This window comes from Arachis hypogaea, chromosome 15, assembly GCF_003086295.3.
Source record: "Arachis hypogaea cultivar Tifrunner chromosome 15, arahy.Tifrunner.gnm2.J5K5, whole genome shotgun sequence".
NCBI classification, from domain to species: Eukaryota; Viridiplantae; Streptophyta; class Magnoliopsida; order Fabales; family Fabaceae; genus Arachis; species Arachis hypogaea.
This window is the reverse complement of record NC_092050.1, coordinates 92702834-92729555: the sequence shown is the minus strand read 5'-3', so window position 1 is coordinate 92729555 and position 26722 is coordinate 92702834.

Below are 26722 nucleotides of genomic sequence, written 5' to 3'. Positions count from 1 at the left end.
ACAGAGTCACCCCCGTTCTAAGGCTTTAAAAGCTTACTAACGGACCTTAAACAAGTGTAAAGGAGGCTTGGAAAGATGGAGGATTGACTTAACATTCAAAAATCTCATTTTTGGCAAAAATAGGGGGCTTGCGTATGTAAGACTATGTCCCCGTTAGTCTCACGTACGTGGGGTTTTCAAAATAGGGGGAGTGACGTGGCGGAAATTGGCGAGTTAAGAAATTTTCATAAGAGATACGTTGCAAGTACAGTTCTTAACCAACCGAAAATCCATTTATCAATTTAGAAGGGTTGTCACAAAATTAAAATAAAAATCAAAATATTGGGAGTATGAATCCCAGGTCGTCTCCCAACGAGTTGCAGAAAGATGTACTATTTTATTAATCAGATGTTTTCAAAAGTGGTTTGAGTTGATAAACAGGAATTTAAATTAGAGAATTTATGTAATTTTAAATAAAAGCCTTGACTGGGAGTAGATTAGTTGGAAGCCCTATTCTTGTTGGAGTACTCTCAAGATTAATTGATAATTGAAAGTTGTTCTGCTTAGTTACCCTTTACTAGGTAGAGGGAAGTCAAGCAAGTTGGAAAGCTGTTTCTAGTCACAAGTCCTAATCCTCTCCCTTGGGAAGGACTAGTGTCAATAACTAGAGGGAGATCCAACAATAAACCCAATTACAATTTTTCTCTTGAGAAATCCAACTCGAGGGTTCCTTTCAATCATCCCCCAATCAAGTTATGGAACTACTCGCTCATTATGAATGTAAAATTCACAGAATAAGGAAGGAAAATACTGAAAGTCATAATAAACAATAATCAAAAGGATCAATTAGAAATAAAAATAGTTCTTGTATAAATAAATTCTAGAAATAATCCAAGAGTAACTCTGAGTAAATAAAGAACATGAAAGAGTAAGTGAGAAGTAAGGAAATAAACTAGAATGGCGAAGTCTTGACGGAGGTAATAACTCTTCTCAATGTTCCAATCCAATAAGCAATAAAATCAAATCCTAAGAATTATGAATATGTAGAGAGAAAAACCTAGAGGAGAGGTAAAATCAGATCTAAAACTAAAACTATGTGGAATGAATGTTGTCTTCTGTCTCTGCATGTTCCCTGGCTCTAATCTGCTTTTCTGGGCCGAAAACTGGGTCAAAACAGGGCCCAAAATCACCCCCAGCGAATTCTGCAGATTCTGCAGATCGTGCAGGTCACGCGATCGCGTCATCCAGGAGTTCGCGTCATCCAGCGTTTTGCCTAGCGACGCGTGCGCGTCGTCCACGCCTTCGCGTCACTGGTGCAGTTTCCAATCCGCGCGGTCGCGTGAGCCATGCGTCCGCGTCACTGCAATTTTCTCTATATCGTGCGGTCGTGTGAGCCATGCACCCGCATCACTTCTCGTTGGTCATCTCCTTAATTTCTTGTGTTCCTTCCATTTTTGCAAGCTTCCTTTCCAATCTCCAAGTCATTCATGTCCTATAGAGCCTGAAATACTTAACACATAGATCACGGCATCGAATGGAATAAAGGAGAATTAAAATACAAAATTAAAAGTCTCTAGGAAGCAAGTTTTCAACCATAAATTATTTTTAGGAAGGAATTATAAATGCATGCTTATTTAATGAATAAGTGGGTAAAGATTTGATAAAACTACACAATTAAACACAATATAAACCATAAAATAATGGTTCATTAACCTCCCCACACTTAGATATTAGCATGTCCTCATGCTTAGTTGAAGGAGATAAAATAAATGAGTAGGAACATGTAAAACTCATGCAATGCAATGCAACCTATATATGTGAATGCAACTATATGATTTTTGTCCACTTGGTTAAAAGTGAATAAGCTCTTCAAGACAATCACAAACCAAATTCCACTAATTCAATTCTTATACAGTAAGAACAGATAAAAATGCAAGAAGGTAGCTCATGAAAGCAGGGAACATAGAATTTAAGCATTGAACCCTCACTGATGATGTATGTATGCTCTAATCTCTCTAGTGTATAGGGTGATCACTCTATTCTTCTCTAATCATGCTTTCTAATTTTTGTTCTTCACCTAACCAATCAACAACATTTAATATACCAATGCAAACATCATGAGGTCTTTTCAAGGTTGTAATGGGGCCAAGGTAAGGGTAAGGATACACATATAGTTAAGTAAGCTTTATAAATTGAATCTTTAATTAACCTAAGCTTTAACCCACACATATGTACATTCTATATAACTTAAATTTCATACCTAGCTACCCAAAATTTCTCTTTCACATTCCTTACTCATGTATCAACTTTCATTTTAATTTTATCATACATGCATTAATCTTGGAATTCTTAACTTAACATTGGGGTTATTTTGTCCCCTTATTTAATTATTGAATATTTTTAGATTTTTTTAAATAAAAATAAACATAGCTTATCAATGCACATAGATGTTTAATTCTTATAGTTTCACATGAACAAGTACCCAAATTCCCATTATATCATCATGACACATTCCCTTATTATCTTTTGTTCCCACAATTTTCCCATACTTAATTAACACATAATTCTATCTTAAGCTAACTAATGATTCAATTGGGATATAAAATTATTTTTCTGTTTAAGGCTAGTAATGTGGTAAAATAAAGAACAACTGGGATTTAAAAGCTCAAAGTGGCTAACAAAGGTAATAGCAAGGGTAGGCTTAATTTGGATAAGTGAGCTAAACAAATAATGGCCTCAATCATATGCAAGCATATAAATATATTGAACATTGGACATATAGGATGAAACAAAATATAAATTACAATCATAGAGAAGTAAACACACAAGAACAGAATAATTATGGTTAAATAATGTAACCATGTATAAAGGCTCAAAGTCTCACAGGTTGTGTGTTCTTTAGCTCAAAAACCATGTTCCAAATATAACTTCAAGCAAATTTAACACAAAAGTTTAAATTAAAATTAGTAAAATTTGGTTCTAAAAAATAGGGTCTTAGAAGAAACTTACTGTCTTTTCAATCAAGTACAACATGCATGCAACTAATCTATTACTATGAAATTTATCCTATTCTACAAAAGAAAAATTAACTAAATATCCTATTTTATTAGTGTTAGGGAAGAGAAATTACCTCCGGAAGTCAGGTACTGACCGACCTCCCCACACTTAAGGCTTTGCACCGTCCTCGGTGCCATCTGTCAGGAACAAGGGTGGGCTGATAGTAGTATCTCCACAGTCGGGACCGTCATGACTCCCTGTGCTGGTAAAGGAAGTGGAGTCCTGGGTATCTGAGTCTCTGTATTTTCCCTTAAGTAGCTCCTTGAGGTGTGTGAATCGGCGCTTGTTACGGCGCTCTCTTAGCTTTGCTTTGTGTTCCTGCTGATTCAACCTTTCAAGTATCTGATGGAGCAGTTGAGTGGTTGTAGGTGCTTGTGGTGTTGAAGGAGGAATCTCTTCAGCCGGTTCAGTAGGCTGGCTGGTAGTGGCTGCTGGAGGTCTGATGTATTTCCCGTTAGGGACATACTGATCAACCCATGGAAGCATGGCTTTGGTGTCCCCAGCTCTGTAGGAGACTCCGACAGCTGAGACGAGATCTGAAACCAAGGCGGGAAAAGGTAAGTTGCCCGCTATATGTACGTGTCCCATAGCACTCTGGATGTGTCTTGGTAGGTTTAGAGGCTGGTCTGTAAGGATGTACCACAGTAGAACGGCCATGTCTGCAGTGAAGGAGGACTCGTGAGTGCTTGGAAAGATGTAATGGGACATAATACTGTGTCCATACTCGAGCCTCCAAGGTAAGTGCGGAAGCCGATATTCCCTTAGGACGGAAACGATGGTATCCGTAAATCCATCGCTACCAGGTAGTGCGATAACTTTGAGAACAGCATCCCAGTCAAATTGGTACATCTGGCGCTTGAGTGCGGCTTCTTGAAATGCGCCCGGTCCTTCTGGAATAGGGGGAAGATCTAGAGCTCGTTGAATGGCCTCTTCTCTAATGGGGACTTGCTTCTGTCGGACAAAGACAGACTGCAGGGTTGGCAGGTGGAAATTGGAGTAGAACTCTACTACCCAAGAAAGATTAACCTGTCGTGACTGTCTCTGGAGGAAACCCCATTGTCTTCGTGCAATTTGTGGCTCAACAAATTCAGCAATATGGTTTGGGAGGATAAGAAGGTGTTCGTTGTTGTAACTCCTTTCTGCCAGGATGGAGAACATCTGCTCAAAGTAGCGATTGGTAAATCGCGCAGTGTCCTTTGCTGGAAAGGCTTTTTCTTTATCATCAACCTTTATAATCCTCTTAATTCTTTTTGTTGAGGGTTTAACTGCAGTTGAAGAAGGCTCTTCCACTAATGCTCGTTTTGTTCCTCTCCTTGCTGTTGGTTTGGGAGCAGCTTTCTCCTTACCTTTCTTGGTGGCCATCGTGAAAGGGAGAAAAGAGAAAGTATGTCAAAATTTCAAGGGGTAGAGCAAGGAAGAGGATGGTACGGGTGGTAATCAATGCACATTAAAGATGAATGAAGTTAACACATGGTCATGACTACATGCGAAAAATTATCATGAGGAATATAGTAAGTGCATAGGGTGACAATTAAATGCAAGGTGTTTATTGGCATGCAGGCAAATGCATGAGTAGCATAGATCAAGCATTCAATGTCCATGTTAAATTACCACAGAATTCAAACTAACAACCTATTTGGAATAGCAATTATATTAAATTGATAAAATATAAAAAAGGATTTTGTGAAAAGCCGACTGATGACAAGTCATCTTAGCCCATTTTAGCTAGTCTTTTTCTTTAGTTTTCATTAGAATTATGCACTTTCTTGAGCTACAAGCAAGCTAATTGAGTAGATTTTCATGTTTCCCTTGATTGAACCAACCATATGTGAATTCATGCCATTTCATGAGGTTTTGTGCTATATTTGTTGCATATTGTGGAAGATTGAATACCTCATGATTTTGAGCAAAGCTTTGATTAGTTTGGTTGATCAATGATAGGTGAAGAAGGCTTGGAGAAAGGTTGAAGTAAAGAGGAATGGCTAGGAGTGAAGAGAGGACAAGGGAATAAGTGAAAATTGAACCGGGTTGCATGAAGTTAGCCCCAACGTTAGCCCCCTAACTTGGAGACTAACGTTGGGCATGAAAATCACTCCCTGGGCTCCCAAGTTTGAGCCAACGTTAGCCCCCTAACTTGGAGGCTAACGTTGGCATATGACATTGCAAAGAGGTGGCCAACGTTAGCTCCAACGTTAGCCCCCTAACTTGGAGGCTAACGTTGGAACTTGAGAGTTTCTCCCCTGGGCACCAACGTTTGCGCCAACGTTAGCCCCCTAACTTGGAGGCTAACGTTGGCACTTAAATTTCAAAGGAAGGGGCACCAACGTTTGCGCCAACGTTAGCCCCCTAACTTGGAGGCTAACGTTGGCACCACTAGCATATAAGGAAGGCCAACGTTAGGGTCAAAGTTAGACCCCTAACGTTGGCACCAACGTCCAAACCAGGGAATTTAGCTTGCTGATATGAAAAGTTAGGGTCAAAGTTAGACCCCTAACTTTGACCCTAACGTTGAGATCAACTTTGGCCAACTTCAAAAACCGGTTCAATTGGTTCACTTCGGTTCTTCTTCAATCTTCAAGAGCAATCAACCAAGGCCTCTTTCAACCCAATTCCACCAAGAACAAAGGCCCAACTCAAGGCTTGAAGATCATTTTTGGAAAGTGTATAAATAGGATAGAATTCAAGTTATTAGGAGAGCTTTCCTTTTAGAATTTTCATAATAGTTTTTGGGGAAGCTTTTGTTACTGAGTGAACTTGAATTTCTTTGTTTCCTTTTACTTGCAATTTCATTTTACTTTTGTCTTGGATCTTGGATTGGAGAATTGAAGAAATTCTGTTTCAATCTCAATCTTGGATCTCTCTGTTTCTTTACTTTACTGTTAATTGAATTTCATTTCCGGTTCATTGTTCTTCATCTCTTTTCTTTGCAATTTACAATTTCCTTGCAATTGTTCTTGTTGGATCTAGGAAGGAATTGAGATCTAGACTTAGTTTTCTAGTCTCTGGGTCCTGAGATCTTAATTTTACAATTCAATTCTCTGTTTATTGCTTCTTATGTTCATTTACTTTTCTGCTTCACATCCGGTTCAATCCCAATTCCCTTTTCCTCTTCTGTTTAATGCAATTTAGTTTTTCCTTGTTTAATTTCTGCAAATCCACATCCCAATCCCCTTTACATTTCAAGCAATTTACATTTCTTGTCATTTAAGATTCCGCAATTTACATTTCTTGCACTCTAAGTTTCTGTCATTTAATTTCTTGTTCTTTAAGTTTCAGTCATTTATTTCTCGTCCTCTTTACTTCAATGCAATTTATTTCTGCAAGTCACAAAACCATCAACCAAATCTTGATTCGCTTGACTAAATTAACCACTAAGCAAAAATTGCTCAATCCTTCAATCCCTGTGGGATCGACCTCACTCCCGTGAGTTTTTATTACTTGATACGACCCGGTGCACTTGCCGGTTAGTTTTGTGATGTTTTGTGAGAGATTCGTTTCTCACCAAAATATCTCATCAAGTTTTTGGCGCCGTTGCCGGGGATTGATTAGATTGACAATGATTAAGTGAAGTGGTGATCTAGATCAAGCATTTTTTCTTTAATTTTTGAATAACCCACTAACTGTTTGAATTTTTGCCTGAGCTAATTGAAACCTCACTTTAGCAATAGAGTGAAGTTTCCTTGGTTTATCTTGCTGAATATGATTCTCATAGCTCGATAAATAAACGAGAGAAGTGATTTTCATTCATTAATCTCTCAAGTTTACCAACTGTTTGACACATGGTGTCAACTAATCCTCTAACTACATTCTGGCATGAGAATATCCAATTTTCATTTGGATTGTTTGTGATTGTGCAGGTCATGGAGGAAAGGAATCCTACAGCAAGAGGAGAGAAACTGAGGCATTATGATTTCCAGCCTCCATGATCAAAGAGCAAGATGTCAAGCTAGTGACAATAAAAGAGCGCTTGTTGGGAGGCAACCCAACCTGAGGTAGTTTTCTGTTCATAACCATTTTAATAAAAAGGTTAATTAGTTTTATCTATATTGCAAGAAGCTAAGTTTGGTGTTGCACACCAAAGCAATCTAAGGGAGAATGAAGGATTCTAAGTTTGGTGTTTCACCACAATCTCATCTTAAAACACACATTCTCACCTTCTGCATACCGCTAGCTTCAAGCATGTTGGATAAACTAGTTAACTATTCTGCTGTTTCTTAGTTTTCAGTCTTATTGCTTTTGAAAAAGAAGAAAAAGAGTTTCACACATGGTTAATCTGATGCATTGGCAAGGTACTAAGTTTGGTGTCCCCACACCAAAGTAAGTTCAAAAAGCCCGCAAATAAATCATGAAAATTAACCATTGTTTCCAAGTGCTTGGGGAACAAGCAACTTTCAATATCATTGCAGAGGTCCATACAAGCTGTTGGAAGGACTAAACATCATCAACCAAAGAAACAAAAGATGAACCTAAAGGCCAGCAATGATAATGATGAGAAGAAAGAAAGCAATTGAACTCCAACAGGTTGTATTGTTAAGTCATTGTTTTGCATCAAATATTGCTGTAATTGAAAGTTGGATTGTATCCTTAAGTGCCCTACCTGTCTGCATAATATAGTTTTATTTCTATATACCCCTGCCTGCATAGCATAGTCTTTCTTTATAATTCAATAAGCAAGATGCTTGATCATTCACAACATTCTTATCTTCAAAACTTGTTTGCACTCAATTTTCAAGAATGCATCACATGAAAGTTCTTTGAAAAGAAGGATTGAGGAATTAAACAATTTTGAGGTAAGCAAAAGATTAAGAGAAGTGGTAGTTTTGGTTGTGTGATAATGTATTGAGGTTGCATGCTTGTGAAAACTTGCATGGGAGCTCATAGGCGGGATATGAAGTTCAAAGAAGTATTGTGGAGATTCTCAAAAATCTATTGATCCAAGAAGCAGCAAACAAAACAAAAGAAAGAAAAGAAAATACAAAAACAAAAAGAACATGGTCCAAGGCTCTGAGCATCAATTACTAGGCAGAAAAAGAAAGAAAGAAACAATGACTCAAAGAGTTGTTAGCCTAGTAAAATGCTTGTGGTTGAAGTGTGTCAAAGAAAGAGGCTTGAGCAAGTAAATCCTTAGGGGTGCTTCAACACCTAATACCTTAAAACCAACTGGTTTAGGAGTATTGATTGAAAGCTTATCTAAAGAGCCGCTTTGAGACATGATACTTAGAGTCGAGGCCAAAGCACAAAAACTATAAGCTGCTTCAAGGTGATTACATATAAAGAGTTCTCCATGGTACCATTTGGATGAAAATCCTAAGACCTACGACTCCCAATATGTAAGGACTAGTGAGCACTGAAGCCCTTGCATGAGCATATGATTTAGAAGTTCACCCCACTGATACTTGATCACTTCACTCACTGCACTTTACAAGTGCTCCTCAATCCATCTTAATTGAAAGAACCTTGGAGCATAAATCTGTTTCTTGCTTGGGGACAAGCAAGCTTTAAGTTTGGTGTTGTGATGACAAGTCATCTTAGCCCATTTTAGCTAGTCTTTTTCTTTAGTTTTCATTAGAATTATGCACTTTCTTGAGCTACAAGCAAGCTAATTGAGTAGATTTTCATGTTTCCCTTGATTGAACCAACCATATGTGAATTCATGCCATTTCATGAGGTTTTGTGCTATATTTGTTGCATATTGTGGAAGATTGAATACCTCATGATTTTGAGCAAAGCTTTGATTAGTTTGGTTGATCAATGATAGGTGAAGAAGGCTTGGAGAAAGGTTGAAGTAAAGAGGAATGGCTTGGAGTGAAGAGAGGACAAGGGAATAAGTGAAAATTGAACCGGGTTGCATGAAGTTAGCCCCAACGTTAGCCCCCTAACTTGGAGACTAACGTTGGGCATGAAAATCACTCCCTGGGCTCCCAAGTTTGAGCCAACGTTAGCCCCCTAACTTGGAGGCTAACATTGGCATATGACATTGCAAAGAGGTGGCCAACGTTAGCTCCAACGTTAGCCCCCTAACTTGGAGGCTAACGTTGGAACTTGAGAGTTTCTCCCCTGGGCACCAACGTTTGCGCCAACGTTAGCCCCCTAACTTGGAGGCTAACGTTGGCACTTAAATTTCAAAGGAAGGGGCACCAACGTTTGCGCCAACGTTAGCCCCCTAACTTGGAGGCTAACGTTGGCACCACTAGCATATAAGGAAGGCCAACGTTAGGGTCAAAGTTAGACCCCTAACGTTGGCACCAACGTCCAAACCAGGGAATTTAGCTTGCTGATATGAAAAGTTAGGGTCAAAGTTAGACCCCTAACTTTGACCCTAACGTTGAGATCAACTTTGGCCAACTTCAAAAACCGGTTCAATTGGTTCACTTCGGTTCTTCTTCAATCTTCAAGAGCAATCAACCAAGGCCTCTTTCAACCCAATTCCACCAAGAACAAAGGCCCAACTCAAGGCTTGAAGATCATTTTTGGAAAGTGTATAAATAGGATAGAATTCAAGTTATTAGGAGAGCTTTCCTTTTAGAATTTTCATAATAGTTTTTGGGGAAGCTTTTGTTACTGAGTGAACTTGAATTTCTTTGTTTCCTTTTACTTGCAATTTCATTTTACTTTTGTCTTGGATCTTGGATTGGAGAATTGAAGAAATTCTGTTTCAATCTCAATCTTGGATCTCTCTGTTTCTTTACTTTACTGTTAATTGAATTTCATTTCCGGTTCATTGTTCTTCATCTCTTTTCTTTGCAATTTACAATTTCCTTGCAATTGTTCTTGTTGGATCTAGGAAGGAATTGAGATCTAGACTTAGTTTTCTAGTCTCTGGGTCCTGAGATCTTAATTTTACAATTCAATTCTCTGTTTATTGCTTCTTATGTTCATTTACTTTTCTGCTTCACATCCGGTTCAATCCCAATTCCCTTTTCCTCTTCTGTTTAATGCAATTTAGTTTTTCCTTGTTTAATTTCTGCAAATCCACATCCCAATCCCCTTTACATTTCAAGCAATTTACATTTCTTGTCATTTAAGATTCCGCAATTTACATTTCTTGCACTCTAAGTTTCTGTCATTTAATTTCTTGTTCTTTAAGTTTCAGTCATTTATTTCTCGTCCTCTTTACTTCAATGCAATTTATTTCTGCAAGTCACAAAACCATCAACCAAATCTTGATTCGCTTGACTAAATTAACCACTAAGCAAAAATTGCTCAATCCTTCAATCCCTGTGGGATCGACCTCACTCCCGTGAGTTTTTATTACTTGATACGACCCGGTGCACTTGCCGGTTAGTTTTGTGATGTTTTGTGAGAGATTCGTTTCTCACCAAAATATCTCATCACCGACATTTAGAGTAAAAAGAAATCCAAAAATAGTGCACAATGCTATACGGGCATTTTCACAAACACATAGCATGCATGGTAGGTAAGCTATTGAAAATAATAAGTGGAACATGCAAGCAACCCTTTTAAAAATTAACATAAAATTGCCAAATAAGTTCTTAATAATCCACAAGCAAACCATAGTGAATAATAATGACCCTACTAAATATCTAACACCAATTAAATGAAAAATAAAGAAAAAGAAAAATATAGATAATACAAGTAAAAAAAAAGAAAAGAAGAAGAGAACATAAATTAAGAAGAAGAATAGAAAAGTAAAGAGGGAAGAAGAAAAGAAAAACCTTGTTAATGGTGATGAGAGAGAGAATAGAAAGTGAGAAAGAAGGAAGGAGGAAGAGAGGGAAAGAAAATAATGAGGGGGAAAAAAAACGTAGGATTTGGGGAAGGGAAAGATAAGATATTTGGCAAATTAGGATAAGCTGTGTGGCACAGGCGACGCGGACGCCTGGGGGACGCGTTCGCGCGACTTGCGCTTAAATGAATTGACGTGGTCGCGTCGGTCACGCGGACGCGTGACTCGTTTGTGCTACTGGCGCGAGGGCAGCCTCACACTTGCACAACTCTCTGTTCAAAACTTATTTTTGCCAAAATCCGGGGTGACGCGGTCTCGTGATCGACGCGAATGCGTGAGTAGCCACTATAGGGATATGACGTGGACGCGTGAGCCATGCGTCTGCGTGGTAAGGTTTGTGCGTTCAGCACCAGTCCAGTACCACTCTAGCACAACTTTCGGTCGTGCACCCTTTCTTACGTCGATTTCCAGGTCACGCGGCCGCGTGACTGACGCGGACGCGTCAGCGACGCGGTCGCGTGGAATGAGTTGTGCCAAAGGCACGCCTCCAGCCACGCTCCCGCGTGACTCTCTGTTCGATTAATTATTCTCTCTCAGCCACATGCGACGCGGACGCGTCGGCGACGCTGTCGCGTCGCGGCTCTCCCTCTCTTTTTTTCTCTTAAATTAAAAATATGCAAATGCAGATATAAACTAAATATACTAATAAAAAGAAGAGTTATTGTATAAGAAAACTAAGAATAAATAAAGGAACGATCATACCATGGTGGGTTGTCTCCCACCTAGCACTTTGCTTTAACGTCCGTAAGTTGGACGCTCCACTAGCTCAGTCTTCAGCTGTGAGTGGATCCTCCAAGAGGAAGATATCTAACTCCTTGTTTTTCGTCACCTTCTCACCATGATATAGCTTTAGACGATGTCCATTCACTTTGATGAGTTCAGAGCTTGAAGGGTGACTTAAGTGAAAAACTCCGTACGGCTCAGCCTTCTTTACTCTATATGGACCTTCCCATCTTGATCTCAACTTACCTGGCATGAGTCTCAGTCTAGATTTGTAAAGGAGGACTAAGTCCCCAGGTTAGAACTCTTTCCTCTTGATGTGTTGATCATGTACAGCCTTCATCTTTTCCTTGTACAGCCTTGAGTTCTCATAAGCTTCTAGGCGAAGGCTTTCCAATTCTTGCAATTACAACTTCCTTTTAGCTCCGGCTTTCTCAAATCCCATGTTGCACTCTTTTACTGCCCAGAAGGCTTTGTGCTCTACTTCAACTGGGAGATGACAGGCTTTTCCATAAACTAAGCGAAAGGGACTCATCCCAATGGGTGTCTTGTATGCTGTTCTGTATGCCCAAAGTGCATCTTGTAGCCTGGTGCTCCAGTCTCTTCTATGAGGTTTGACTATCTTCTGTAATATGCACTTTATCTCTCTGTTAGACACCTCGGCTTGTCCATTAGTCTGAGGATGGTAGGCTGTTGCTATTTTATGAATTATCCCATGCTTCTTCAGTAATCCTGTTAGTCTCCTGTTACAAAAATGGGTGCCTTGATCGCTCACGATTGCTCGTGGTGATCCAAAGCGACAAATAATGTGGTTTCTCACAAAGGAAACAACAGTGTTAGCATCATCAGTGCGGGTAGAAATTGCTTCCACCCATTTGGAAACATAATCTACAGCTAACAATATATAAAAATAAGTAGTAGAATTTGGAAATGGACCCATGAAGTCAATGCCCCAAACATAAAAAATTTCACAGAAAAGCATAATTTGTTGAGGCATTTCATCCTTCCTGGATATATTACCAAATTTTTGGCATGGGAAACAGGATTTACAAAATTCAGCAGCGTCTCTAAAAAGAGTAGGCCACCAGAATCCACAGTCTAAGATTTTTCTAGCTGTCCTTTGAGGGCCAAAATGTCCTCCACTCTCAGATGAGTGACACGCCTCTAAGATGGACTGAAATTCTGATTGAGGTATACACCTTCTAATTACCTGGTCAGCGCCACATCTCCATAAATATGGGTCATCCCATATATAATATTTAGACTCGCTTTTCAGCTTGTCTCTTTGATGCTTAGTAAAGTTTGGAGGAAAAGTGCAGCTAACTAGATAATTAGCTACAGGTGCATACCAAGGGACTACCTCAGATACTGCTTGCAGGTTATCAAAAGGGAAATTATCAGCTATAGGAGTGGATTCATCCTTAATGTGCTCAAGGCGACTCAAGTGGTCTGCCACTAAATTCTAGTTTCCACTCCTATCCTTTATTTCTAAATCAAATTCTTGTAGTAGCAGTATCCAACGTATAAGCCTTGGTTTGGATTCCTTTTTAGCTAATAAATACTTTAGAGCTGCGTGGTCTGAATACACTACTACTTTAGTACCAAGTAAATAGGCTCGAAATTTATCCAGAGCAAAAACAATAGCAAGAAGCTCTTTCTCAGTAGTAGTGTAATTAGACTGAGCAGTGTCTAAAGTTTTAGACACATAAGCAATTACAAAGGGGTCCTTACCTTCACGCTGAGCCAGCGCTGCTCCTACTGCATGGTTGGAGGCGTTGCACATGATTTCGAATGGCTGAATCCAGTCAGGTCCTCTCACAATTGAAGCTTGAGTCAGGGTAGTTTTCAGTTTATCAAACGCTTGTTTGCAATCCTCACTGAACTCGAACTCAATATCTTTCTGCAGTAATCTGGATAAGGGAAGTGCTACCTTACTAAAGTCCTTAATGAACCTCCGGTAAAAACATGCATGGCCAAGGAACAAACGGACTTCCCTCACAGAGGAAGGGTAAGGCAAACTAGAAATAACATCCACTTTTGCTGGATCTACAGAAATGCCAGTATTAGATACAACATGTCCTAGTACAATCCCTTGTTTAACCATAAAGTGACATTTTTCAAACTTTAATACAAGGTTTGTACTGACACATCTATCTAATACTCTAGATAAACTATCTAAGCAAAGGCTAAAAGAATCACCATAAACGCTAAAATCATCCATAAAAACCTCCATACAGTCCTCAATAAGATCAGAGAAAAGACTCATCATGCACCTTTGGAAAGTAGCTGGTGCATTGCACAAGCCAAAGGGCATTCTCTTATAAGCATAAGTCCTAAAAGGACATGTAAAAGTAGTCTTTTCCTGATCTTCAGGAGCTATATGAATTTAGAAATAACCTATGTAACCATCTAAAAAGCAATAATGCGATTTACCTGACAGGCGGTCCAGCATTTGATCAATGAATGGAAGAGGATAGTGATCCTTACGAGTGGCCTGGTTTAGGCGCCTGTAATCAATGCAAACCCTCCAAGCGTTCTGTACTCTGGTTGCTATGAGCTCTCCATGCTCATTCTTCACTGTAGTGACTCCAGACTTCTTGGGCACCACTTGTACTGGGCTTACCCATTCACTGTCTGAGATGGGGTAGATGATATCTGCCTCTAGTAGTCTGGTCACTTCCCTTTTGACAACCTCTAAGATAGTGGGATTTAGTCTTCTCTGGGGTTGACGAACAGGCCTAGCTCCCTCTTCTAAAAATATTCTGTGCTCACAAACTTGAAGGTTGATGCCTACTATGTCTTCCTAACTCCACCCAATTGCCTTCTTGTGCCTCCTCAGCACACTAAGTAACTGCTCTTCTTGTTGAGAAGTGAGTTCCCGTGCAATGATAACTGGAAACTTCTGCTTGTCCTCAAGGTAAGCATATTTGAGGTGTGGAGGGAGGGGTTTTAATTCTAACTTCGGCTCATGGCTAGGCTCTGGATTGTCTGGAGTTGGTGACAATGGTAAAGTACTTTGGTTGTCCTCTAAAAGTGTCCCCACACTCGGACCTTGTCCTATGTACTTCTCTTCTAACTCCTCCTGGTGAATTTCAGCTACGGTTTCATCTATGATGTCACACTGGAGGATAGAATGATCTTCTTGAGGGTGCTTCATAACTCCATTCAGATTGAAGCTTACCACTCGGCCGTCTATTTCAAAAGAGTATGTTCCTGAAAAAGCATCCAATTTGAACTTCGAGGTCTTCAGGAATGGTCTTTTGAATAGGATTGATGATGGCTTCTCTGAGTCATTTTAGGGCATCTCCAGGATATAAAAATCAATGGGGAATGTGAGCCCCTTAATGCCCACTAATACATCTTCAGCAACTCCAGCCACTGTAATAATGCTTTTATCTGCTAACACAAAACGAGTTGTCGACCTTTTTAAGGGATGGAGCCTCAAAATATCATATATAGACAAAGACATTATACTCACACATGCTCCTAAATCACACATGCAGTCAGAAAATACTACACCACCAATAGTACAATTAACCATATATGGACCTGGATCACTACACTTTTCAGATATACCTCCCATTAAAGCAGATATAGAACTACCTAAAGGAATAGTTTCTAATTCATTAATTTTGTCTTTATGTATACATAAATCTTTTAGAAACTTTGCGTATTTAGGTACTTGTTGAATAACATCAAAAAGGGGAATAGTTACCTCAACCTTTTTGAATATTTCTACCATTTTGGGATCAGGTTCCAACTGCTTCCTGGGCTTCCTTGCAAGTTGTGGAAAGGGAATAGGAATGGTGTTTTCTACAGTGTCTGCGCCCTTCGGTGCTTTTTCCTATGATTGAGCTTCTTCTTCTTCAGCCATGTCCTGTATGTCCTCTTCCTCCTCAACATCTTCTATTTCCACTACCTCTTCAGCTGAGGCGTGTTCTGGTGGGCTTGGCTCCTCCTGATTCCTCTCTTGCAATGTGGTTCCGGACCTTAGGGTGATGACATTAATGCCACCCTTTGGATTGGGTAAGGGTTGAGAAGGAATTCCACTGGAGCTTGCCTGTTGAGTGTTTGAAGTATTGGGTGGTGCCAGCTGAGAGATGAGAGCTTGTATAGCGGACGCTAGGCCCTTAAGTGAACTTTCCATGTTCCTTTGTCCTTGTGCAATGGATTGAAGAGTATCGTCACTCGGAGAGGACTTAGATTGAGTGACCTGCGAAACTTGTTGTTGGTTGTGTTGTGGTCCTTGGGACTGCCTCAGGTGAGGTGCTTTGTAAGGCTGGTTCTGGTTCTGCTGCCTGTTGTTGTTATTATTCCACCTCTGATATCCTTGATTGTCTCTGCCTCCTCTGTTATTGTTGTCCCTCCAATTCTGGTTAGAATTGTCCCTCCAATTCTGGTTAGAGTTGTCCTGCCATCCATGGCTGTAACTGCCACTTTGATTGTACCCTTGGTTGGGGCGGTCATAGAAGTTATGAGTGGCTGCTACAGTGTTGTCTTCCTGCTGGAGCTGCGAACATTCATCAGTATAATGGCTGTAATCGGCACAGATCTCACACACTCTCTGTGGGACTAACTGTTGGCTTTGCTGTGCTTGTTGTTAACTCAACTGCATCTGCTTCAGTAAGTTGGTCATTTCACATATACTCTGAGCCAGAGCAGTAGTTTCTTTGCTAGAAGATACCTCTGCAACAGCCTTTGAGCGGCTTTGTTTCTGCCTGTGATTCCTTGCAGACTCAGCCAAGTCGCTGATCAATTGCCATGCCTCATCAGTGGTCTTGTACTTTTTCATAGACCCATTGCTAGCACTTTCCAATGTGGTCTTATCTTGGGGCCTCACGCCCTGTGTGACGTAGCCGAGCAACACTATCTTGTCAATCATATAGTGGGGGCATGCTTCCAGAAGGTTGTTGAAGCGCTCCCAGTATTCATAGAGAGTCTCGGATTCGTCCTGAATAATTATGGAAATGTCTTTCCTCAGTTTATCAGTAACTTCAGCTGGGAAGAATTTTTCCAAAAATTCTCTTCTAAGCGTATCCCAGTCAGAAACGGTTGCTGCGGGTTGAGTGTAGTACCACTCTCTTGCTTTTCCCTCAAGAGAGAATGGGAAAGCTTTCAATAGAATAGAAGTTTCATCTGCACCATCACACCTGACAGTAGAACAGGCTGCTTGGAAATCCCTCAGGTACTTGATAGGCTCTTGAGCAGGTAAGCCATGAAACTTAGGCATCAAGTTGAGCAGTGCAGTCTTTATTTCAAAGTCTGTAGCCACTGCTGGGTGATGCGCTTGAAACTGTTGCATTGTAAAATCAGGGGCTCCAGCCTCCTGGATAGTAATTCTCCTAGGTGCTTCCATGTCACCTACACGTAAATCAACCGAATCAGCAGAAAGGGAGCTTGTTTCTTCCTCAAGTGACGTTTCAGATTCGCCCTCAGAGAGGACTAACCGACGCTAAGCTTGCCTTATTTGTGAGATAGTTCTTTCAATCTCAAGATCAAATATTGGCAAGCTTGGATCAGGAAGTGAACGTGTCATTTAACGAAAGAAACATGTAGCTCATAGTATCAAAAATAAAATGAAATGCAAATAAATAAATTCCAATCAATAACTTAGCACTCTATTACAACTCCCCGGCAACGGCGCCAAAAATTGACGTGGAAGAAATTGGCAACTTAAGAAATTTTTATAAGAGATACGTTGCAAGTATAGTTCTTAACCAACCGAAAATCCACTTATCAATTTAGAAGGGTTGTCACAAAATTAAAATAAAAATCAAAATACTGGGAGTATGAATCCCAGGTCGTCCCACAATGAGTTGCAGAAAGATGTGCTATTTTATTAATCAGATGTTTTCAAAAGTGGTTTGAGTTGATAAACAGGAATTTAAATTAGAAAATTTATGTAATTTTAAATAAAATCCTTGACTGGGAATAGATTAGTTGGAAGCCCTATTCTTGTTGGAGTACTCTCAAGATTACTTGATAATTGAAAGTTGTTCTGCTTAGTTACCCTTTACTAGGTAGAGGGAAGTTAAGCAAGTTGGAAAGCTGTTTCTAGTCACAAGTCCTAATCCTCTCCCTTGGGAAGGACTAGTGTCAATAACTAGAGGGCGATCCAACAATAAACCCAATTATAATTTTTCTCTTGAGTAATCCAACTCGAGGGTTCCTTTCAATCATCCCCCAATCAAGTTATGGAACTACTCGCTCATTATGAATGTAAAATTCACAGAATAAGGAAGGAAAATACTGAAAGTCATAATAAACAATAATCAAAAGAATCAATTAGAAAATTCTAGAAATAATCCAAAAGTAACTCTGAGTAAATAAAGAACATGAAAGAGTAAGTGACAGGTAAGGAAACAAACTAGAATGGCGAAGTCTTGATGCAGGTAATAACTCTTCTCAATGTTCCAATCCAAAAAGCAATAAAATCAAATCGTAAGAATTATGAATTTGTAGAGAAAAAAACCTAGAGGAGAGGTAAAATCAGATCTAAAACTAAAACTACGTGGAATGAATGTTGTCTTCTGTCTCTGCATGTTCCCTGGCTCTAATATGCTTTTCTGGGCCAAAAACTGGGTCAAAACAGGGCCCAAAATCGCCCCAGCAAATTCTGCAGATTTTGCAGATCGCGCATGTCACGCAATCGCGTCATCCAGGCGTTCGCATCATCCAGCGTTTTGCCTAGCGATGCGTGTGCATCGTCCATGCCTTCGCGTCACTGGTGCAGTTTTCCATCCGCGCGGTCGTGTGAGCCATGCGTCCGCGTCACTGCAATTTCCCCTATATCGCGCGGTCGCGTGTGCTAGGCGCCCGCGTCACTTCTCGCTGGTCATCTCCTTAATTTCTTGTGTTCCTTCCATTTTTGCAAGCTTCCTTTCCAATCTCCAAGTCATTCATGCCCTATAGAGCCTAAAATACGTAACACACAGATCACGGCATCGAATGGAATAAAGGAGAATTAAAATACAAAATTAAAAGTCCCTAAGAAGCAAGTTTTCAACCATAAAGTATTTTTAGGAAGGAATTATAAATGCATGCTTATTTAATGAATAAATGGGTAAAGATTTGATATAACCACACAATTAAACACAATATAAACCATAAAATAATGGTTTATCAGGGAGTGCTCGGGTCGCATGCGTACTCTCGCGTATACGAGTTTTCAAAATTGGGTTTTGATGCCAAGGCATCTTAGCCTAGTTTTACTAGCCTTTTTCCTTTGTTTTTAATAGGTTTTATACATTTTCTTGGGTTACAAGTAAGCCATTTAGGTGGAAATTCATGTGTATTTGGATACAATCAACCATGAGTAAATTGATGCATTTTCATGAGGTTTTGGGCTATAATTGCTTATATGTCAAGGATGAGAAGAAGTCTCATGATTTTAGCATAGCTTTGATGCATTTGTTGATTGATGACAGGTGACCAAAATTCTTGGAGGAAGGTTGAAGAAAGGGGATGGCAGCAATGGAAATGAAGGCAGCAAAACCACCCTGGGAAGAGCTCAAGTTTGTGCCAACGTTTGCCTCAAATTTGAGGTCAAATGTTGGTTTAAGAAGAACCCAGGAGATGCCAAAGTTTGCACCAATGTTTGACTCAAATTTGAGGTCAAAAATTGGCTCAAAAACACACCCTAGAGAAGCCAACATTTGCACCAACGTTTGCCTCAAACTTGAGCTCAAACGTTGGTTCAACAACAAGCCCTGGAGAAGCCAAAGTTTGCGCCAACGTTTGCCTCAAACTTGAGGTCAAACCTTGGCTCAAAAACTAACCCTGGAGGAAGCAACGTTTGCGCCAACGTTTGCCTCAAACTTGAGGTCAAACGTTGGCTCACAAATACACCAGAGGGGACTTAACGTTTGCGCCAACGTTTGCCTCAAACTTGAGGTCAAACGTTGGCACAATTACACAATCAGGGGGATTAAAGTTTGCGCCAACGTTTGCCTCAAAATTGAGGTCAAACGTTGGCTGCAAAATGGCCTTGGAGGGAGCACGTTTGAGCTCACGTTTGACCTCAAACGTGAACTCAAACGTGAGTGACAAAAAAGCACCGTTCTGCATAATGATTAACATGCAAACGTTTGAGTCAACGTTTGCCTCAAACGTTGACTCAAACTTGAAGGCTCCAAAGTCCAAATTACAAAAGGATTTCTTCTCAAGTCCAAGAGCAATTAACTGAGGCTATCTTCAATCCAATTCCATCAAGACCAAGGGCCCAAATTCAAGGCTTCAAGACCATTAGAAGAAAGTGTATAAATAGAAGTTAGTTTGATTTAGAAAGCACGGCAACTTTTACTTTTGAACTTTTACCTCTTTTAGAATTTTTTCTGTAACTTTGATTTTGGATCTTGGAGGAGAATTGAATTCTCTTTCTCTCTGGATTTCTATTTTTCTTTTCTACAAAGCTTTACTTGAGTCTTGGGTGTTGAGAATTGAGGAAATTCTGTCTCAATCTCACCTTGAGATCTCTCTCTGTTTTCATTTCACTGCACCATTGGAGAAATTGAGATTTGAATTTATTTCTTCTACTGTTTGATTTTAAATTCACTTGCAATTGATTTTTGAATTGGATCAAGGAAGGTAGTGAGATCTAGATTTAGTTTTCTAGTCTCTTGACCCCTGAGATCTGGAATTTCCTTTCCGTTCATCTGTTGAGGCTTCTTCAAGCCAAATTACTTTTTCTGTTTGAGATTTACTTCAGTTTAATTCATCTTTTATTTTCCTGTCCAGTGTAATTTACTTTTCTTTGTTTAATTTCTGCAATCCCAATTCCCAATTCCTTTTATAATTCAAGCAATTTACATTTCTTGCACTTTAAGTTTCATTCATTTACATTTCTTGCAATCTAAGTTTCTACAATTTATATTACTTGCACTTTAAGATTCAACTTTTTAACTTTCTTTGCCCTTTATTTTACAGTCAATTATCCCTCTCCCTTTACAATTCAAGCAATTTAGCTTCTGTTGGATACAAATCACTCAAATCAACTCTTGTTCGCTTGACTAAATCAACCACTAAACTAAAATTACTCAATCCTTCAATCCCTGTGGGATCGACCTTACTCACATGAGTTATTATTACTTGATGAGACCTGGTACACTTGCGGGTGAGTTTTGTGTTGTATCGTTTTCCACACATCAAGTTTTTGGTACCGCTGCCGGGGATTGATTAGATTGACAATGATTAAGTGAGGTGGTGATCTAGATTAAGCAATTTTTTTCTTTATTTTTGACTAACACATTAACTGTTTGAATTTTTGCCTAAGCTAACCTAAACTTCACTATAGCAATGGATTGAAGTGTTACTGTTTTTCTGGTTTTGTGTGATATTTATGTTTTAGTTGTATGTCAGGAACAAGGGGAGTTATACCCACTTTTTATGAACAAGACGAAAGAACCCTCAGGAGGTTAAGAAGAGCAGAAAGAGGGAAAGGCATTGTTGGAGAAGAGGACTCAGAAGAAGAATTCCAAGATATGGAGGAACACTCAATAAACCCAACAAATCCACCACCAGGAGCAGCCAACAACAACAACAATCCACCACAGAGAAGAGTTTTGGCTTCCTACACATTTGCAAATCCTAGACATTGTGGGAGTAGCATTCTTACCCCAAATGTCAATGCAAATAACTTTGAACTGAAGCCACAACTCATCACATTGGTTCAAAACAACTGCTCCTATGGAGGAGGACTGGTGCACGAAATTGTGATTCACACTTTTCACAACTCCGCACAACTAACCAGCAAGTGCACTGGGTCATCCAAGTAATACCTTACGTGAGTAAGGGTCGATTCCACGGAGATTGTTGGCTTGAACCAATCTATGGTTACCTTGTAAATCTTAGTCAGGAGATTAATTATGATTATCAGTTTGAATTGCAAAAAATAAAAGAGCATGAAATAAATACTTGTTATGCAGTAATGGAGAATATGTTGGAATTTTGGAGATGCTTTGTCCTCTGAATCTCTGCTTTTCCCCTGTCTTCTTCTTCACGCACGCAAGGTTCCTCCTATGGCAAGTTGTGTGTTGGTGGATCACCATTGTCAATGGCTACCATCCGTCCTCTCAGTGAAAATGGTCCAGGTGCGCTGTCACCGCACGGCTAATCATCTGTCGGTTCTCACTCATGCTGGAATAGGATCCATTGATCCTTTTGCGTCTGTCACTACGCCCAACCCTTGTGAGTTTGAAGCTCGTCACAGTCATTCAATCCCTGAATCCTACTCGGAATACCACAGATAAGGTTCAGACTTTCCGGATTCTCAAGAGTGCTGCCAATGGATTCTAGCTTATACCAAGAAGATTCTGATTAAGGAATCCAACAGATACTCATTCAATCGAAGGTAGAACGGGAGTGGTTGTCAGGCACGCGTTCATAGATTGAGAATGGTGATGAGTGTCACGGATCATCACATTCATCATATTGAAGTGTGAATGAACATCTTAGATAGAAACAAGCGTGTTTGAATAGAAAACATAAATAATTGCATTAATTCATCAAGACACAGCAAAGCTCCTCACCCCCAACAATGGAGTTTAGAGACTCATGCTGTCAAAGAGTACAAAGTTAAGATCTAAAAATGTAATTAGGTGCAAAATAAATCTCTAAAAGTTGTTTAAATACTAAACTAGTAACTTAGGTTTACAGAAAATGAGTAAACTAAGATAGATAGTGCAGAAATCCATTTCTGGGGCCCACTTGGTGTGTGCTGGGGCTGAGACTTGAGCTTTACACGTGCCTAGGTTGTTTCTAGAGTTAAACGCCAGGTTGTAACCTGTTTCTGGCGTTTAACTCCAATTTGTAACCTGTTTCTGGCGTTTAACGCCAGAATGCAACATGGAACTGGCGTTGAACGCCAGTTTACATCGTCTATCCTTGAGAAAAGTATGGACTATTATATATTTCTGGAAAGCCCCGGATGTCTACTTTCCAACGCAATTAAGAGCACGCCAATTGGAATCCTGTAGCTCCAAAAAATCCATTCCGAGTGTAGGGAGGTCAGAATCCAAAAGCATCAGCAGTCCTTTTTCAGCCTGAATCAGATTTTTGCTCAGCTCCCTCAATTTCAGCCAGAAATTACCTGAAATCATAGAAAAACACACAAACTCATAGTAAAGTCCAGAAATGTGATTTTTTTTTAAAAAATAATAAAAATATAATAAAAAGTGACTAAAACATATTAAAAACTACCTAAAAACAATGCCAAAAAGCGTATAAATTATCCGCTCATCACAACACCAAACTTAAATTGTTGCTTGTCCCCAAGCAACTAAAAACAAAGTAGGATAAAAAGAAGAGAATATACAATGAATTCCAAAAACATCTATGAAGATCAGTCTTAATTAGATTAGCAGGGCTATTAGCTTTTTGCTTCTGAACAGTTTTGGCATCTCACTTTATCCTTTGAAGTTCAGAATGATTGGTATCTATAGGAACTCAAACTTCAGATAGTGTTATTGATTCTCCTAGTTCAGTATGTTGATTCTTGAACACAGCTACTTTATGAGTCTTGGCCGTGGCCCTAAGCACTCTGTTTTCCAGTATTACCACCGGATACATACATGCCACAGACACATAACTGGGTGAACCTTTTCAGATTGTGACTTAGCTTTGCTAAAGTCCCCAATTAGAGATGTCCAGGGTTCTTAAGCACACTCTGTTTTTGCTTTGGACCTCGACTTTAACCGCTCAGTCTCAAGTTTTCACTTGACACCTTCACGCCACAAGCGCATGGTTAGGGACAGCTTGGTTTAGCCGCTTAGGCCAGGATTTTATTCCTTTAGGCCCTCCTATCCACTGATGCTCAAAGCCTTGGATCCTTTTTATTACCCTTGCCTTTTGGTTTTAAGGGCTATTGGCTTTTTGCTCTTGCCTTTTGGTTTAAAGATCTTTTGGCTTTTTCTGCTTGCTTTTTCTTTTTCTTGCACTCTTTTTTTTTCACATTTTTTTTCTACAAGCTTTGTTCTTCACTGCTTTTTCTTGCTTCAAGAATCATTTTTATGGTTTTTCAGATTATCAAATAACATTTCTCCTTTTTCATCATTCTTTCAAGAGCCAACAATTTTAACATTCATAAACAACAAATTCAAAAGACATATGCACTGTTCAAGCATTCATTTAGAAAACAAAAAGTATTGCCACCATATCAAAATAATTAAACTATTTTAAAATTTGAAATTCATGTACTTCTTTTTCTTTTTCAGAAAACATTTTTCATTTAAGAAAGGTGATGGATTTATAGGACATTCATATCTTTAAGACATAGATACTTAGATACTAGTGATCATGTAATAAGACCCAAACATAAATAAACATAAAGCATAGTAAACGAAAAATAGAGAAATAAGAACAAGGAGATTAAGGAACGGGTCCACCTTAGTGAGGGTGGCGTCTTCCTCTTCTTGAAGAACCAATGGTGCTCTTGAGCTCCTCTATGTCTCTTCCTTGTCTTTGTTGCTCCTTCCTCATAGCTCTTTGATCTGCAGTCAAATGCTCTACCACTGAACTATGGACCCTTGAGATGAACCTCTCCATCTCTCATGACTCGGGGGTGAAAGCAACTGCCTTCCTTTTCCTCTTTCTAGAGACCCAAAATCTCATTGATATGGTGGCTAACAACCAATATTTCTTTGCTCACCAAAGGCAACGCCAACCATCACAAAGGAAAGGAGTGATGGAGTTGGAAGGAGTGGACTCAATCCTAGCTCAAAACAAAATGATGCAGCAACAGATTTAGCAACAATTTGAGCAAATGGTCAAGAGGATTGATAGCCTCCAAGTTGCAGCAGTAAATACAAGTCAGCCATCAACCACATGGGGGCAAGGTGAAGAAGCTTGTGAAGATCAACCGCAAGAACAAGTGAATTACATGCATAATCAAGGCTCTGGACACAATGAGATTTATGGTGACACGTATAACCCATCCTGGAAGAACCACCCCAACCTCAAATGGAGAGACAATCACACTCAGACTCAACAGCCATGGCAAAGGAATTCAAACCAAAACAGTTAGAAAAACACAAACCACAACAACCAGCAGAATAACAATCAAAATGCATACAGAAAACCACAAAAAACTTACCCCAATTCTAACCATCATCCATCCAATAACCAAGCCATCAATCAAAACACTTACCATCAACCCTCAACACCTCACAACCAACCAATCTCACAAGTCTCTCAGAGGATCACCAATTTGGAGCTCTTAATAGAGAAAATAATGAAGCACCAAGAGATGACAACAAAGAACCAGGAAGCTTCCATGAAGGATATGGAGAGGCAGATTGGACAGCTTTCCAAGAAAATTGCTATTGAGAGACCATCAAGCTCATTACCAAGTGACACCATTCCTAATCCAAAAGAGGAGTGCAAAGCTATACAGCTAAGGAGTGGGAAGACATTGGTGGACAACAGAGAAGTAACCAAGAAGCCTAAGAAAAGCAACAAAGAGCCAACAGAGAAAGAGGAAACCAGCAACAAGGATGTGACAATAGGCAAGCAGGCTCAAGAAAAGGAAGACCAACCATAAATCTCAAGAAAGGGGAAGGAAGCAATGGAGGAATCAACTAAGGATCACAGGCAGGGAGTGAACTTCACACCTTCATTGCCATATCCCCAAAGGTTCAACAAAGAGACAAAGGATTGATAAACCCCGATTTTGTGGTTTATCTTGTGCTTATTTTGGGGGATTTTATCACCTTTTCTCACATTTATTCAATAAAAATAGCATGGTTTTGTAATTTTCCCTTGAATTGTGCTTAAATGTGAAAACATGCTTTTTAGGCCCTAAAATTGGTAATTTTAATTCACTTTAATTCTATTCGATGCCTTGACATATTTGTTAAGTGATTTCAGGTTCATAGGGAAAGTATTGGATGGAAAAAGTGAGAAGAAAAGCATGCAAGCGGGAGAACAAATGAAGAAATGAAGGAATCGGAAAGTTGTCAAGCCCGACCTCTTCGCACTCAATCGACCATAACTTGAGCTACAGAGGTCCAAATGAGGCGGTTCCTATTGCGTTGGAAAGCTAACATCCGGGGCTTCAAAATGACATAAAATTTGCTATATGTTACTTCGCGCTGAGGGGCGCGCATGCGCACTTTGCGCGTGCGCGCCGATTCTGCCATGGCCCACTAAAGTGAATTCGCCCCCAGCGAATTCTGAAACACTTTGGGCCCAACCCAACTCATTTCTGATGCTATTTCAGCCAAGGATTGAAGGAGAGTCAAGACACATAGTCATAATTTAGTTATTCAAGCATGTTTTAGGGTAGAATTCTAGAGAGAGAGACTCTCTCCTCTCTCTAGATTTAGGATAGCAATTAGGATCAAATTAGGTTAATCACTCTCAAATTTCTCTTTCAATTCTTGTTTTGATTTCAATTCTCTTTATAATTTAGTGTTCTATTATCTTAATCTTCTTAGTTTCTCTTGTTAATTTCCATTTATTTTGCCATTTTTATGTTTATGAACAATTGTTGGATCTTAATTTCTTTTAATGCAATTTTATGTTTCCATATTTCTTTTATGTTGATCTTGATTGTTATTATGATTTCTTGCTTATGTTAGTTGTGGTCTCTTTTTAATTCTTGCATTTTGTGATGTTTACTTTTCTTGCACTCTAGGTGTTTGTTAAAATGCTTCCTCTAGTTTTTGAGTAGTTTTCTTTGCTCTTGGCCTAGGCTAAGGGAATTGAGTGACCTTGAGTCATTGGGTCTCATTGAATTGGTGAATTGAGAACCCTGTGTGATCAATTTGAAGCTCATTAATGCTAACCCACTACTAAGCTAATTAGTAGATAGGTTAGGACTTATGGGTGGATGTGATCAAGCCTATTTGACGTACTTCAAGCCTAGGAGTAGATATTACGTACTTAAGGCTTTGGAAGTAGACTTAATGGGTTGGCCTCTCATAATTATCAATATTTGGTATGTAGGCAAGGATGGTGATCTCAATTACCTATGTCTAGACAAGAGTTCTTACTATTTCTTTTATTAGTTCTTGTTGTTTTACTTTCTTGTCATTTATGTTTTCTTGTCAAATATCAAATCAACCCCCCCTTTTTGCATTTTCATAGCCAATAATTAAACACTTCATTGCAACTCTTCGTGAGACGACCCGGAGTCCAAATACTCCGGTTAATTTTCATTTGGGGTTTGTTAATTGTGACAAAACCAAATTTTTGATGTGGGAATTGTTTGTTGGTTTGGAACTA